The 16105-nt window shown below is 48.2% G+C and overlaps 1 protein-coding gene across 4 annotated transcripts in view; it reads left to right on the plus strand.

Moving 5' to 3' along the window:
• The first annotated feature begins 1168 nt into the window (after window positions 1-1168).
• NAP1L4 (nucleosome assembly protein 1 like 4) overlaps window positions 1169-16105 on the plus strand; it is a 48029-nt gene continuing 33092 nt past the window's right edge. For 2 of the 4 annotated variants that reach the window (XM_065938004.1, XM_065938001.1), the window contains exon 1: window positions 1169-1261. The gene's annotated coding sequence lies outside the window, so the exon portion shown is untranslated. Of the gene's footprint in view, window positions 1286-3414; window positions 3532-16105 lie in introns of those variants that run through there. The other 2 variants (XM_065938002.1, XM_065938003.1) reach the window with 2 other exon arrangements.

Genomic DNA, 16105 nt, shown 5'->3' on the forward strand with positions numbered 1-16105 from the left:
TCCTCCCCCAGCTCTGCCCCATCCTTACCAAAAGCAAAGCAAGGTCACTGCAGAAAAGTCAGAAAAGCCAAGTAAGGCTTGGGATCCCATACCTGCTCCCAATACAGATGCAGGTCCCCGCGTTGGGGGTCACACCTGGGCACCCGCTAGCCACCCTGTGGTTACTGACTGTATGTCCTTAATAGTCCCTCCAACAGGAGCCTCTAGATGGTTTCCAACATTCCCCTCATAAAACTTGCTCAAAGTTAGAACCGTTTCAGGAGGAGCCTCATTCAAAAAAAGTAAAGTTTCAGAAGAAAGGGACAAAAACGATCCCTCAACTGAAGAGAGCGCCCAGAAACACACTCAGAAGCCGGGGCCTGTGGGATGTCGGTTTCCACCTAACTGTCATCTCATCTCACTCCAGCGCTTAAGTTCTCCTGAAGTGTGTGGTGGGGAGGCCGGGGTCGGTACCAGCCCCAGCGGCCCAGCCCTTCCTCAGGTCGGGGGCGGGGCGGGGGGCGGTCAGCCAGGCCAGAACCAGCCTGAGACGCTGGGCACGCGGGCCTGGGCGCTGTCCTGGGAGAGCCCATGAGTGTGCGGCGTAGGGTGGGGAAGGAAGAGGGGACTCCACGCTCCAAGCCCTGCAGGCAGGACGAGCCTGGGGGCCTGAGGGGGTAGGCCTGGGCTAGGGGATCGCGGAGGTCGGCGGGGTCAGCGCGCGTTCCTGCGAGTTGAGCTCAACCCGGGGTACCATGGGGCGAGGGAGGAATCCTATCCACTGCCCAGGCCCCCGGGGTGCTGGGGAGGGGAGAGGGGTGCGCCCGAGTCGGGGGTGGGGGGCTGCACAGGTCAGGGATTGGGCGATTGGGGTGGAGAGTGCACTGCGCAGGTGGGGGGGCGGGGGCAAAAGGGAAGGCGCCGGGTTGCAAAGACGAATGCGCAGCAGTGAGCGTTCTCCACGTGGGCCTCTCGCGCCCCTGCCCCTTAAAGAGGCGGAAGGACGCGGGCGCGCGCCCCGGTGACGTCACACGCCCTTATTTGCATGAGCGCGTGGGTCTAGGCGCCGCGTCTCCGGGACGGCCTCCGATTGGCCATCGCTGGCGGTGCCGAATCCTAGCGGATTTGCGCCGCTCTGGTCCAATAGCAGCCCGCTTTGCTCGAGGAGGGCGGTGACAGCGAACTCGGCCAATGGGCGGCGGCGTTGTTAGCGGACACGGCGGCGCAGTCCCGGAGCGAGTGAAGCCCAGACGGCTGCCGCTTCTGCCGCAGGAGGCGTGAGGTGCGGCGGCGAGGGCTCGGCCGGGTAACGCGTCTGTGGGGGCCGGCGGGGCCGGGGCCGGGGCCGGGGCCGGGCTCGGGCTGGCGGGGGCCGCGCAGGGGGCCGTGTCGGGGAGCCGCGGCGCCAGGGGCGGGGCCGGGCCCAGAGCGTCCGGAGCGGGGAGCGTGCGGGCCGGAGCGGAGCCCGTGGGGAAGCGGGCGGGGCCCGGGAGGCGGCGGCAGGTGTCCGCGCGGCCCGAGTCAGGAGCGCTTTGTTCCCGCGCGGCCCCCGCCAGCCCGCCCGCCCGCTGGCCCTGCCACGTCCCGGGGGAGGTTGAGGCCGCGGGCCGGGCCGCGAGTGCCCGGGGGGACGCGGAGCCGCCCGGGGCCTTTGTTTTCGGCCCCAGAGCCCTTCCCCGGGGCGGAGCGACCGCGATTCGCGGCCGCCGCGGACTCCGGGCCCGGGTTTGCTGGCGCGGCAGCACTTTGAGTGACCCTGGCGGTCGTCGGGGCCGGGCGGCGCCGCGAACCGGACGGGCCGGCGCGGCCGCGTCATCCTGCAGGCGGCGAAGCGCGGCCGGCCGACGAGCCCGGCGCGTCCGGAGATGGTGAAGGCAGTCACAGCGGGCTGCCTGTTGGAACCTGACTGCCTGGCCCCGTTTCCCTCCCTCCCCAGTCCTGTTTCCCGAATGCTTTCTGTGCGTCCCAGCAGAGGGCTGTCCAGTCGCGATCAGACTTCCCACCGTCCGCAGTGACTCCGAGTTTGGGTTCAGCATGAAGCCTTTTGGGCCCCGAAGAAGGCGGGGGTCGTGTTCCTGGCCGGTCGTACCCTCCCTTGTCTGCGGTCCGATGGTTCATGTGGACCCCCCCCCGCCCCGTTACCTGTCCCTGTGGTTCAGTGATGAAGAACCCACCTGTCCGTGCAGCAGGCCCCGGCTCGATCCCCGGTCCGGAAGATCCCCTGGAGAAGGAAACGGGAACCTCCCTCCAGTATTCTCATCTGGGAAATCCCACGGTCAGGGGATCCTGGTGGGCCACATTCCACGGGGTCGCAAAAAGTTGAGCACAACCAAGGCCCTGAACAACGACAGCAACGCTGCGAAGTATTAGAATAGGCACTTGAAAGTTCTCAGAATGAGTCGTTGAACGTAAAAGTTGTCTTTAAAATTGCTGTCTTGTTTTTAAAATAACTGTTCCTCTTAAGTGATTAATAGTTGTCCTACACACTAGGTCTCTTGGCCTATGTTGACTCATTTCAGAAGTCTAGTGACTTTTGAGATAAGCACTGTTCTTTTCCCCTGTAACCACTCAGGAAGCTTGAGGCCCTGAGAGGGTTAAGTAAAGTGGTGTGTGCAGGGTGACAGAACTTGGGTTAAAATGCAAGCAGTTTTGTTTTGTTTAAAAAAAAATTTTTTTTTTTTTTTTTAAATTTGTTTAGGCCTACCATGCCTTCATTGCTGCACAAGGCTTTCTCTAGTGAGGGGCGTGGGCGGGCTTCTCACTGCACTGACTTCTCTTGCTGTGGAGCTGGGGCTCTGGGCACGCGCTTCGTTGTTGTGCTTCCTGGGCTCCAGAGCACAGGCTCAGTAGTTGGGGCGCGCTGGCTTAGTTGCTTCACGACATGTGGGATCTCCCCAGACCAGGGATTGAACCCGCGTCTCCTGCATTGGCAGGTGAATTCTTTACCAGTGAGCCACCTGGGAACTTTGCCTAACATTACAGCTTCTCTGTAGAGAGGATGAACAGTCTTAATAAGTTGTTTTTATTATTGCCCTGAGCCTAACTGAAGTCTAGCTTTTGAGGATTTAAGCTGGTTGATTATTTCCAGCTCCAGATTCTGTGATTCCACAGAATGCTAAGTGCTTTCCATAGTAGAATCTGGCAATGATTACAGACAGTGATTAATGATAGGTAGTGGGATAAATAATATGCTAACATAAAAAAGACTTTCCAAGAAAGAAAGTTGATGTTACGAGTAGGAATATATTTAAAAGATTGAGTGAGTGCTGAAGTAGAGGAAGGTGGCTTAAACATTAGTGTTATCTATTAGTGGTTAACTTGTTAAGGTAGAGTTGCCAGGAGAAAGAAATGCTAGAAAATGAATTTTCTCAGTTTATTAGCTGCTTTTTTTTAACTTGTTTTGTAACGGAAATTTTTTTCTTTCATCTTTTGAAGGTAAAGTATCCTATTCTGAGATTTGGAAGGATTGACTGAAGACTTGATCAATAAAAATACCATTGCAAGACTTAATTTCCTATAGAATTATAGTGACAAAGGGAGATCATTTTATAGGTAAAATGTGACTGTTTTAAGTTTTTAGGAAAGCTTTCACTGGAAGATTGAGGTCTCTTCTCATGGAATGATGAGAATAATTATTCTCAAAATAGTTATTTATAATTATATAAAATAATTTCAACACTGTAGTGCTCTTAACACCTGTACTACTTTGCAGTCTTTTTTTGACCCGTGTTACTAATTCAGAATGTCCACTGTTATTTGTGCCTTTGTATTTCAAATTAGCATCTAAATACTTTTGTGACTTTTGCATTATTTTTGAAAATACTGTATAGAATAGTGATTGGAGAAATTGAATTCTTTGCAATAGTTGATTTTATCACTTTTGGTTTGATAGGTTTAGTAAACTGAATTCTGGAAAGGATACTTAGGTTTTAGGATTGTTGCCCTCTAAAAGTGTACAGATACTGTAGTTTTGTGAATTGACCATTTAGATTATCAGACCCTTCTGTGATATTATTTGTTGAGAGATTTTAATCTGAGATCATGATTTCATAGAAATTGAGGGCTTAGAGTTGGTATGTGTTCATCAGTGCATTACAGCCTGTGAATTCTTGCTTGAATCTTACTATTTCCTTTAACCTGTCAGGGTTTTACTAGCTTCTTAATATTGAAAGCCTTAATAATTCCATGTCTGCAACTTCTGGCCAACTAGGGTTGAAATTGAAATCCTTTCCTTTTTTTTGAGCAAGTAAATAGTCTCCTAGCTTCAGGAGGTGTGACTTCAAATGTAAATCCATACATGGGCTAATAGAATTCAAAATTACTTACATTCAATTACTTTTCTTCCTTTTTGTTTATTGTCCACAGTTTTAAAATGGTTTAAGATTGTGTTGTACTTTTTGAAAGTTTTGCCAGAGAACCAAGGGTGTGTTTTTTTTGTTTTTTTATATGGATAGTGTCTGTGGGCCAGTGGGTGGTTTAAATTCCCAAAGCCCTGAAGGGCCATCAGCTATATGAAACAGGGAAGAACCGGTGCTCTGAGTGATGGCATGTTTGAATAAGGCGGTGTTGAGGAGCTTGTTGGGAGATTGGTCTGGTACTGCTGTTTGGAGAGTGCTTACTTTTTTGTGTTTTTAAAGGAAGAGATGTTTAGGCGGCCAAAGTATTAGATTGTTGCAAAAGTAGTTACGGTTTAATATTAGGTTGGTGCAAAAGTAATTATGGTTTTCATTGTTGACTCTGCTGTTTGATATTGGAATATATTCTAAAATAAATGTGAAATGTTATACATCATTTTAATGTGCATTTCTTTATGTTTTTTGCTAATGACTTGTGGTTTGTGTTTAGGCTGTAGAAATATTAGATAAAAGGCAAATTCGAGAGTTTTTTTTTTATTTGACTTCAAATGGGCTGTAGAGCAGCAGAGACAACTTGCAGCATCGACAACTAGGAAGTGCTGACTAGTACAGTGCATTGGTGGTTCAGGACACCAGAGCCTTGAAGATGAGGAGCGTAGTGGCCGGCCATTGAAAGTTGACTACAATTGAGAGCATCATCGAAGCTGTTCCTCCTGCAACTACATGAGAAGTTGCTGAAGAGCCCAGCGTTGAGCATACTGTAGTCGTTCGGCATTTGAAGCAAACTGGGAAGGTGAAAAAGCTCGTTAAATGGGTGCCTTGTGAGCTGATTGTAAATCAGAAAAATCGCAATTCTGATGTTTCGTCTTCTCATAATGTTAACAACAACACACATTTCTAATCAGATTGTGATGTGGGATGAAAAGTGGATTTTATACAACTACTGGCGATGACCAGCTCAGTTGGTGAACTGAGAAGACGCTCCAGAGCACTTCCCAAAGCCGGACTTGTACAGAAAAAGGGCCTGGTCGCTGGTCTGCTGATCCGCTACAGCTTTCTGAATCCTGACGAAACCGTTACATCTGAGCGATATGCTCAGCAAATTGACGAGATGCACCAAAAACTGCAGTGCCTGCAGCTGGCGTTGGTCAACAGAATGGGCCCAATTCTGCTCCACAACAACTTCTCGCTTCATGTTACACAACCAGCACTTAAGAAGTTGAACGAAATGGGCTACGAAGTTTTGCCTCATCCACCATATTCACCTGACGTCTCCAACTGACAACCACTTCTTCAAACATCTGGACAACTTTTTGCCGGGAAAGCACTTGCACAGCCAGCAGGAGGCAGAAAATGCTTTCCAAGAGTTGATTAAATCCTGAACACAGATTTTTTTACTCTAGAGAAATAAACCAACTTATTTCTCACTGGCAAAAATGAGTTGGTTGTAATGGTTTTTATTTTGATTAATAAAGATGTGTTTGAACCTAGTTATAGTCATTTAAAATTCAGGATCCAAAACATCAATTACTTTTGTACCAACCTAATAAAAGGCTGATATTACTTATTTAGACTGCTCTACCACTGGGGTGATTTCAGAAGTAGAAAGTAGCTGGTGCAGGGTTACTGCAGGTAATCGCTCTCCTCCAGCATTGCTTAATTTGCACACTGTCTCCTAGTTCAGTGAACACTTGCCTTCCTAAACTGCACTTGTGATATATTTTTTCTTGAGCACTACCCTTGCTAATGGATAGTGAAGAATTTTGTGTTAGACTGTTAATGGAGTTTTCAAGAAGTAGTTTATGATGCTGTGTATTTGTTTTTGTTTGACAGCCTTTGGTTTTCTGCCCTGTTCTCTTCAGAGAAAGCAGGGCCCCTTTACGTTGTTTGCCATTGAATTTTAAATTTCATGAGTATTTAGTAATAGGAGAGGCAGTGTATTTCTATAGGGGCAAAACTACAAAAGATCACTTCATGAACTCTGCCTTTTGATCTTGGCAATTCACTGTGTAGCCTTAATTTTCCTCTTAAAATGTACTCTGTCAGCTGTTATGAAAGGTGCTTCCATTCTGGATCTGTGAGACTTTTTTTTTTTTAATGAACGGTAAAGAATCTGCCTGCGATGCAGACCAGGGTTTGATCCCTGGATTGGGAAGTTCCTCTGGGGAAGGGAATGGCAGTCCACTCCAGTAATCTTGCCTGGAGAATTCCACGGGCAGAGGTCTGGTGGGCTACAGTCCATGGGGTTGCAAAGAGTCAGACGCAACTCACACACACACACACACACAGAGTGCATTTTATTCTTATCCCCAAAAGCCTGTTTGAAAACAAGCTAAGATGATTTCTGTGTAATAGTTGTGTGGTGTGATAGAAAGAGCGACTGTACAATTGAAACACGTGCACAGGTTTTAAGAATGAAGTTGGGGATGTTCTAATCTAAAACATTAGTATTTGTTTATCCAGCTTCCCAGGTGGCTCAGTGGTAAAGAATCTGCCTGCCAATGCAAGAGATGCGGGTTTGATTCCTGGGTCAGGAAGATGCCCTGGAGAAGGAAATGGCAACACAGCCCTCTCCAGTATCCTTGCTTGGGAACTCTCATGGACAGAGGAACCTGGCAGGCCACAGTCCATGGCGTCGCAGGAGAGTTGGACCCCGACTTAGGCGGCAAACAGCAACAAGAAGCGGCGCTGTTTACCCAGTTACCGTGAAGTAGCTTTCCATGCCTTGTATCTGTTCATCCGTGAATGACATCTCTCTGCTAGGTAGTTCTAGGGTTCTAGTACTGGGGTATTTTATTGCACCGAACAAAACCGATGAACGACCTTGCCCTCGCGTATTTCCTCAGTGGGAGACAGTTAAGTTAGACAGTGGTCAGTGCGCTTGAGAACAGGAGCAGAGAGAAGGAATAGGGACTTGGGTGTTTGCAGTTTGAAATAGAGGAGACAGTGTTACTGACAAGGTGACAAGACCTCGGATTAAGAAAATTTTTAAATGTTTGACTCATTCAGTTATATACAAAGAATTGCAGAGAAGAGAGAGGAGGAGGAAATTAGAGCTATAGCAATGAAGAACCACTGTGCCTCCAGTAAAAATAGACTGTTTTGGTTAAGGAAAGGAAACTTTCTTACTTTCTTTGTGAAAACTGAGGGCTTGATCTCCAGCAAACTTCTGAAGAGACAGTCTCCCCTTGTCTCGTGGACAGAGGCGACTTCCTGTGTGTCTTCAGAACCTGCCTAGGAGAGGCTTCGAGTGCGAAGGGTCGCTGGTGTCGGGCTGCACACAGGCAGCTCGTGGGCAGGCCGTCCCTCGGCAGCGGGGCGTAAAGCTTGGTCCTGGTCTTCTGCCTCGTCCTGTGCTGGACCCAGGGATGGCTGCGTTGAGCAGGGAGTTAGATCTCTGCCTTCGTGGGACTTAGTCTTCAGTGGGAAGGCAGACATGGGTCATTTGTCAGCTGCTGAGTCGTGTCCGGCTCTTTGCATCCCCATAGACTGCAGCTCGCCAGGCTCCCCTGTCCTTCACCATCTCCTGGAGTTTGCTCAGGTTCATGTCCTTTGAGTCAGTGATGCCATCTAACCATCTCATCCTCTTCTCCTGCCCTCAGTCTTTCCCAGCATCAGTCTCCCAGTGAGTTGGCTCTTTGCATCCGGTGACCAGAGAATTGGAGCTTCAGCTACATTGAATCATTTATCCGTTCTTTTTCTAAAAAACATGCTAATAAAAAGCTTCAGACATATACAGAAGTTGTAGTTCCCCCATATATAACTAACACTTGGTGACATAAATTAACTACTTGCCAGTCTTAGTTCATCTGTAAACATGTACTATATATGATTTTTGAAATAATTTTTTGATCATGACAAAAGAAAAAGTGCATGTAAGATTGTCAGTCATTACACATGTTTGAAATCAGTTTGAACATAATTTTAAGACTACTTGTATGAGTTTAGGACCTGGACAATTTTTTTTTAAATGCTAAGAGATTACAAGTATATTGAAGAGTTTGTTGATTTACAAAGACATTTTCTATTGTTTCAGCTATTTACATAAGTGATCTGATTGTTTACTGGAGAGGTGTTTTCACTTACCGGCTGGCATGGTGAATCCAGCACAGTTAGCTCCCTGAACTAAGGAGTGCAGTGACAGACTCCGCTGATCAGGCTCTGTGCAGGGGCCAGGGTTTGTGGGTGGAGGCACTGGGATGTCCTGGGTAGTATCCTGATTCCTTCTTGGAATAGAGTGGCTCCTCTGCCCTGGGCCAGAATGTGGCCTGGGAGTCCTGGAGGACTGCCCGGGTTCCACCTCAGGTGGGTAGAGCGGGATCACCAGCCCTCAGACTTTCCTGTGAACCAAGTGATTGTGCTGTGGGGTTCATTTGACGGCCACCCTCGTTTAATAAGAATTATAGACTCTGTTGAAATTCTAAGTCTTACAGAAATATATGGATTACATTTAAGTTCATTTTAATCATTCAGTTATCTTATGGGAAGATATTGAAGACCTTTGACTTAAGATAGGTCATACATGTATAAACAGGTTTGGTTATGTGAGGGGCGACCATATTCCCCAGTTCACACCTTGTCTCTTGACAGTGGCCCAGTTTGAAATTGCGGAATTACTCTCTATGCACTAAATGTTTTCAGTTAAAAATTAAGAATTTAAAGTTATATTGAATAATTTGCAACCAAAATGTTTTCCCTTATGAAAAGTTTGGGGTAAAAAAATAAGTTTAATCCATAAATAGAATTGTGAGGTGTCTTATATAAATAGCAGAATATTCATTTGTGTAATCATGGAAATTTGCATGCCAATCCAGATTTAGAGTTAGAGGCTCAAGGTTTTTGTTTGACCCTGGAAGGGAAACTGAACTGCTATGTTTTTTTGAAATTTTAGAATATTCTATTGCCTGGTATTCCTTTCATATTTCAACTTAATTGCCTTTTAAAAGTAAGAGATCCTTTTGATGAGGTTTGGATCTGTGTTTTCATAAAATTAATATTAAACTATGCTAACATTTAAAACAAACAGATGGTTATAGTTCTTAAACCTGCAAATTTGGTAATTCCTTATAACTTTCTATTTTGAGAAAGTTTTATTTAAACAGTGGTGCTGAAGCTTGACTGACTGAACTCCCGCGTGTTTGTAACGGGTCACTATACTAGGTTATTGTTTCTCAGATAAGGGTGGTCATGTTTACAAAGTACCCTGGTTTCTAGGTTTTGTGGCAAGCGGGAAGTAGGATCTAACAACATTTTGTAGTTGTAACAGTCGAGAGAGGCCTGGAGTAGATCACGTCCTGGGCCCTTCTGTGTTTCATCCCCTCTTCACGGCTGCCTCTCACGTAGGCCCTGCTTATGGATGTTGAAACTAAGATTACACAGCTAGGAAATGATAGGAATGGTTTTCAAACCCAGATCAAAACCAGATTACTGTGTGTGTGCTTTGTATTCAGTGTTGAGTTCTGGCTTTGTGTTTTGACCTTGAAGTGTTTTCCATTTTTTAAACTCCTTGTTTGTTTTTCTTTCCTTGATTTAGCACCTTCTGGGGGCATGGGGAATGTTCTGTTGGGTTTAGCTGCTTTGTCATTGCGTCACCCAAAATAGGATGTCTGTGTCCGTGTGGGGTCACGTTGGAGTGGTCGCGTCCTGTGGGGAGGTGAACCTCGTTGACCTCTGTCCTGCAGGAGGGCGTTTGTCCATTGCCAGATGTTTATCGTCGGCTGCCGTTTCAGTCCTTGAGACTGCCGCGTGGTGAGCAGGACGGGGGCGTGTTTTGCTCTCTGTTTGTGGACGGGGGTGTCTTGGGGTGCTGCTGCAGTGCTGGCCCCGACCCTGACTGGGCGGGGGATTGTCACCTGTTCCAACAGTGCAGCAGCCGTGTTGAATTGAGCGGTGGGAGTGGCAGCAGGAAGTGAAGTGGGCGGTGGGGGTGGTGGGGAAGGGTCACCAGGCTCTGAGTTTGAAATCTGCAAGGATGTTCATCTGAAATGGAATCAAAGGATACGAATGGGAAACTCGTGCTTGCGCCCTCAGGAAGGTGACGGTTAAAGACTATGAGACTGACTTCCCGAAATTGCCAATTTGCAGAAGAGTGAGCCTTTTGCTCTAACCAGCCGGCATCTGCCAGCATGCTCTGTCCACCGTCAGGTCAGTGAACTTGCCGCACGGCTCCTCGCTGGGTTTTCCCCTTTTGCGCTCTGTGCCCGCAGACACAGCCTGCCCTCAGCCCGCGGACTCGCCCGTCGCTCGCTTGAGCTTGCGCGTCCACGTGCAGCGCTGCTCTCGCGAGTAGACTCGGTTTCTGGTAACGGGCTGGCCTCAGTTTGCCCCCTTTCTTGTAGGTGGTCGTTGCATGGTGTGAGACGTGGGCTCCAGAGGAGACACCCTCCACGGAGTGACCCCTTCCAGTGAGCAGGGGGCCCCAGCGAGCCCCAGGTGCCCTTCCTCCCGCAGGCCGCCGTGACTTCATCTGGGAAGTCTCCCCTCGGATCCCAAGCCCCTCCTTTTGGATCAGCGCTGACTGTATTTGGGGTCTGGGTAGGGACAGGTGGTCTGGTGAGCGCTGTTTCATTCTGAATCCAGCAGCGGGATCCCAGTCATCCGAAGGTTCTAAAGGTGGCCCCTTCAGGGACTTGGATGTTTTTAAGGATCTTTCCACTAACAAATATGCAGATTTTTAACTAAATGGATCAGTCTTACTAAGGATAACTGAATTCCAAGGAACCTTTGCTCGCCCCAAACTTGTTTTTCTCCAAGTTAGAAAACTGCAGCTACCAGATTGAACCATCCACATGGAGTCGTTATTGTAATCGTTCTCTGGAGCCTTCTAAGTGTGTTCAGGATCATACAATTGCTTCCTTACCAAACGCTGTTTCCAAATGGAACCTGGTAAACAGTGGGAGGTGGGTCTGTAAAATGTCGGAGGCCTCTTCCTTGGTGTGAGCTGAGGTCCTTCCTACCCCTGCCCCATCTCCTCTGTATCTCTCTGCTTAGTCACTCAGTCGTGTCCGACTGTTTGCGACCCCACAGACTGTAGCCCACCAGGCTCCTCTCTCTCTGGGATTTTCCAGGCAAGAAGACTAGAGTGGGTTGCCATTTCCTTCTCCAGTATCTCTCTTTGCTGCCTCCTTATCCTCCCTGCCCCTTACCCGAACTTCCTTTCTTTCTTGTCACTGAAACCTCACCAGCCAAGCCCATTAAAACTTTCCCTTTCAAAATCAGATCTGAGGATCCTACTCAATCGTAGCAGGTTTCCTACACCCCATGGACAAAGGTCAAGCTTAGGGCTGCATGGACTTTCCCAAGGTAATAGCATCCTCTTAGCCCTGGGGAGGAGTTCAGTCCTGTGACCGCTATTTGCCAGCCCGGTCCCTCCGGCCTGTGTCAGTCCGTGTGCTTGTCTCAGATAAGTTAGGCCTAACGCTGGACCAGGGCAACCAGCTGAGAAAACCCTGAACGATCCCTGAAGCTTAAACAAAACCAACTACTGGCCCTTTGATGTGACCAAGCTGCGGTACAGCCGAAAACCTGCACGGAGCCTGGAGCCGGCCCCCAGTCCCTGAGCTGGAGTGCGAGGCCGGCGTGCACCCAGAGGCATGCGTGTCTGTCCGCAGCTATGACAGCAGGCTCCGCATTGTTCTCAGGGCCAAGTCAGGCTTCTCTACCGATGCTGAGCCCACAGAGGTGGTTTCTAATTGCATGTTTGTAAGAGACCTAACCAGAGACTTGCCCTGTTGGAACAACCTGTGTAGAATTGGAGACAGTGTCTACCTTGGTCTTGTCAGTCTGGCCAGTCAGGTGGCCTGGATCCCTGAAGATGACACCGAAAGAAAGACAGCTCCAGAAGATGGTGACGCACGGTGGATCTGGCCTCGGAGAACGGGTTGCTGAAATCGGAAATTCAAACAGTGGTAACCCTCTGAGAACCCACAGCCTTAGAGGACACGCGGGCTGCCCCGTCCTGCCGGTGAGAAGGCGGGGGAGACAGGGCCTTCCCGTGTTGGTTGGCCTGGGGCCGCACTCTCGGTGCTCAGGACCCGGTTCTGTCCCAGACTGGGCTGCGCTGGGCCGTGCACTCGTCCTTGTCGAGCCCGTTGACCTGTCAGAAAGCTGACCACCCAGGCGGGGTGTGTCCAGGGCCTTGGGCGGCAAGCAGCGTTGTGATTCCTTGCTGCCCCTAACCCCCACGTGCTATTATTGGTGTTCATCTCTACAGGAAGCAACTTTTTCACTGTGGGCAACTTACGTAGTGGTTTTTTTTTTTTTTTGTATTCCTGTTGATAAGTGTAACTTCCAGCCTTTGCTTGGGAAGGACAACAATGTACCTGGACAGTTATGCATCGGGGGCTTTGCTGAGGTTCCCTTTTTCACAGTTTGTTTTTTAAGCCATTTTTAAAAAGTTGTTTTTGGCCTGTGCTGGGTCTTTGTTGCCGCTTGTGGGCTTTTCCTGCTTGCAGCGAGTGGGGGCTCCTGTCTCGTGGTGCGTGGGCTTCTCGTTATGGTGGCATCTCCTGTGGCGCTTGGGCTCTAGGGTCAGGGGCTCTCGGGGCGCAGGCTCAGTGGTTGCAGCTCAAGGGCACCGGAGCGTGGGTTCGGCTGTGGTGCGCGGGCTCAGTTGCCCTGTGGAAGCTTCCCAGTCCAGGGATGGAACGCATGTCTCCTGCATTGGCAGGTGGATAAGTCTTAACCTTTGGACCAGCACGGAAGCCCTTCTCACAGGTTTTAAAGGCTTGCTTAAATGACATATATAGTTCTCTGGAGGTACCACCTTACTGCAATGTATAGATGGTTTGCTGCTTTGCTCGCCCTCCCAAAATTTCCACAAAAAGACATTGTTCACCTGTTAAAAATCTTAGCCATTAAGGGATGTAAGGTCTCAGAGGAAAAACTGCAATTTGTCCAAACACATGTTTGATATCTAGGACATTTAATCTCAGAGCAGAGAATACACCCAGATCGTGATAGACCTCAAGGCATTTTAAACTCTCCAGAGTCTTCAAGTGTCAGTTAACGGGGTTTCCTTTGGCTAGTGGGTTATTATTGCAGTTGGATTCCAAACTTCTCTTTAATGACTGTGCCCTTATATATCTTTTGGGCAGGGGACGGGAAAGGGGCTTCACCATGCAATTCACAGGATCTTACTCCTCTGACCAGGGATCAAACCCACACCCCCAGCAGTAGAAGTGCACAGTCTTAACCACTGGACCACCAGGGAAGTCCTATATGCCTTTCTAAAGAGCAATAAATCGGACCTTGTTTGGGATGACAAGGATAGTTTTGTTGTTGTTCAGTTGCTCATGTCTGACTTTTCAACTCCATAGACTGCAGCACGCCAAACTTCCTTGTCCTTCACCACCTCCCAGAGCTTGCTTAGACTATTGTCCATTGAGTTGGTGGTGCCATCCAACCATCTCATCCTCTGTTGTCCTCTTCTTCTGCCCTCAGTCTTTCCCAGCATCAGGTCTTTTCTAATGAGTCGACTCTTCGCATCAGGTGGCCACAAGTATTGGACCTTCAGCTTCATCATCAGTCCTTCCAATGAATATTCAGGGTTGATGTCCTTTAGGATTAAGTGGTTTGATCTCCTTGCAGTCCAAGGGACTCGAAGAGTCTTCTCCAACACGACAGTTAGCCTTTGAAAGAAGTTTAATAAATCCACCGAACCTTGGATACACAGATTATCAGCTACCCCATTTCCTTATTGTGTGTGAGAAGGAAGGGAATGCCCTCGGGATATTTATCCAAAACTGACCCCTGGGTTACTGCTGCCCACAGCTAGATCCTGGCCTGAGGATATCCCATGTCTTAGAGTGGTGCCTGCTGCTGCCCTCTGAGCAAAGGCTGGGTCTTTGCATCTGAGACTACTGAGACTGTGGCGTTCCCCCTCCATGCCGCACCTCTCAGCAGGCCATGTTACCCTCTGAAGTCTTCTCGGTCTCTGCGTGCCTCCCTCTCACTCACTGTGACAGTCTCAGCCTGCTCCCCATCTCCCCTCCTCTGGTGAGATTCCTGTGACTTGACTTTGGTGGGGTCACAGTGGCCCCTCACTGTAAGTGGCCCTGCTTACAAGAAATCTCCTGAATGAGCCTTGCTCTTCCATAGTTTGCTGACTAACGGTTCCCAACTGAAGCATGAAGGTGGTAAATTCTGTGCTGAGTGTGTGAGATTCTTGAGACTGCATCCCTACCTTTGGATGCTTCAGCTCAACAAGCTGAATCACACTGGTGTACCTCGTGTGTTGGGCTTCACAGAGACTGTGTTGTTTATAAGTTGAAGATTTGTGACAACTCTATGTCAGCATGACAGTTGATGGCATTTTCCTAACAGCATTGGCTCATGTCATGTGTCTGTGACCTTTTGTAATTCTCACAGTATTATTTTGTTTGTTATGGTGATCTGTGATCAGAGATCTTTGATGTTACAACTTGCTGAAGACTGAGGTGATGGTTACCATATTTTTAGCAATTAAGTATTTTTAAATTAAGGTATGTGTTATGCCAAAGAATGTTCAAAATTGGCAAAAACCACTACAATATTGTAAAGTAATTAGCCTCCAATTAAAATAAATTAAAAAGAAAAGAATGTTCAATTTACTGTTCACTTGCACTCATTTCATATGCCAGCAAGATTATGCTCAAAATCCTTCTAGCCAGGCTTCAGCAGTACATAACTAAGAACTTCTGGGTGTACAAGCTGGAAGGGCAGAGAACCAGAGATCAAGTTGCCAACATCTGCTGGACCATAGAAAATGGTCCAATGGAATTCCAAACAACATCTGCCTCTGCTTCATTAACTATGCTAACACCTTTGTGTGGATCATTACAAACTGTGGAATATTCTTAATGAGATGGGAATACCAGACCGCCTTACCTGCCTCCTGAGAAATCTATGCAGGTCAAGAAGCAGCAGTTAAAACCAGACACGGAACCACAGACTGGGAAAGGAGTGTGTCAAGGCTGTATGTTGTCACCCTACTTGTTTAACTTATACGCAGGGTACGTCATGTGACATGCCGGGCTGGATGAAGCACAAGCTGGAATCGAGATTGCCGGGAGAAATATCAATAACCTCAGATATGCAGATGACACCACCCTTGTGGCAGAAAACGAAGAGGAACTAAAGACCCTCCTGATAAAAGTGCAAGAGGAGAGTGAAAAGGCTGGCTTAAAGCTCAGCATTCAAAAACAAGATCGTGGCATCCAGTCCCATCACTTGATGGCAAACAGATGGGGAATATATGGAAACAGTGTCAAGATTTCATTTTCTTGGGCTCCAAAATTAATGCAGACAGTGACTGCAGCTATGAAATTAAAAGACGCTTGCTCCTTGGAAGAATAGCTATGACAAACAGACAGTGTATTAAAAAGCAGAGACATCACTTCGCTGACAAAGGTCTGTATAGTCAAAGCTGTGGTTTTTCCTGTGGTCATGTGTGGATGTGAGAGTTGGACTATAAAGAAGGCTGAGCACCGAAGAATTGATGCTTTTGAACTGTGGTGTTGGAGAGTCCCTTGAATTGCAAGGAGATCCAACCAGTCCATCCTAAAGGAGATCAGTCCTGAATATTCATTGGAAGGACTGATGCTGAAGCTGCAGTCCTTTGGCCACCTGATGCAAGGAGCTAACTCATGGGAAAAGACCCTGATGCTGGGAGGGATTGAAGACAGGTGGAGAAGGGGGCGACAGGACGAGCTGGGAGTATGGGACCTACCGAGGGCTTGTTCCCGTGGGGCGGAGCAGCTGAACTTGGAAAGGTCATTAGGATTCTTCTGATT

The sequence above is a fragment of the Muntiacus reevesi genome, chromosome 5 (assembly GCF_963930625.1).
Source record: "Muntiacus reevesi chromosome 5, mMunRee1.1, whole genome shotgun sequence".
NCBI lineage: Eukaryota > Metazoa > Chordata > Mammalia > Artiodactyla > Cervidae > Muntiacus > Muntiacus reevesi.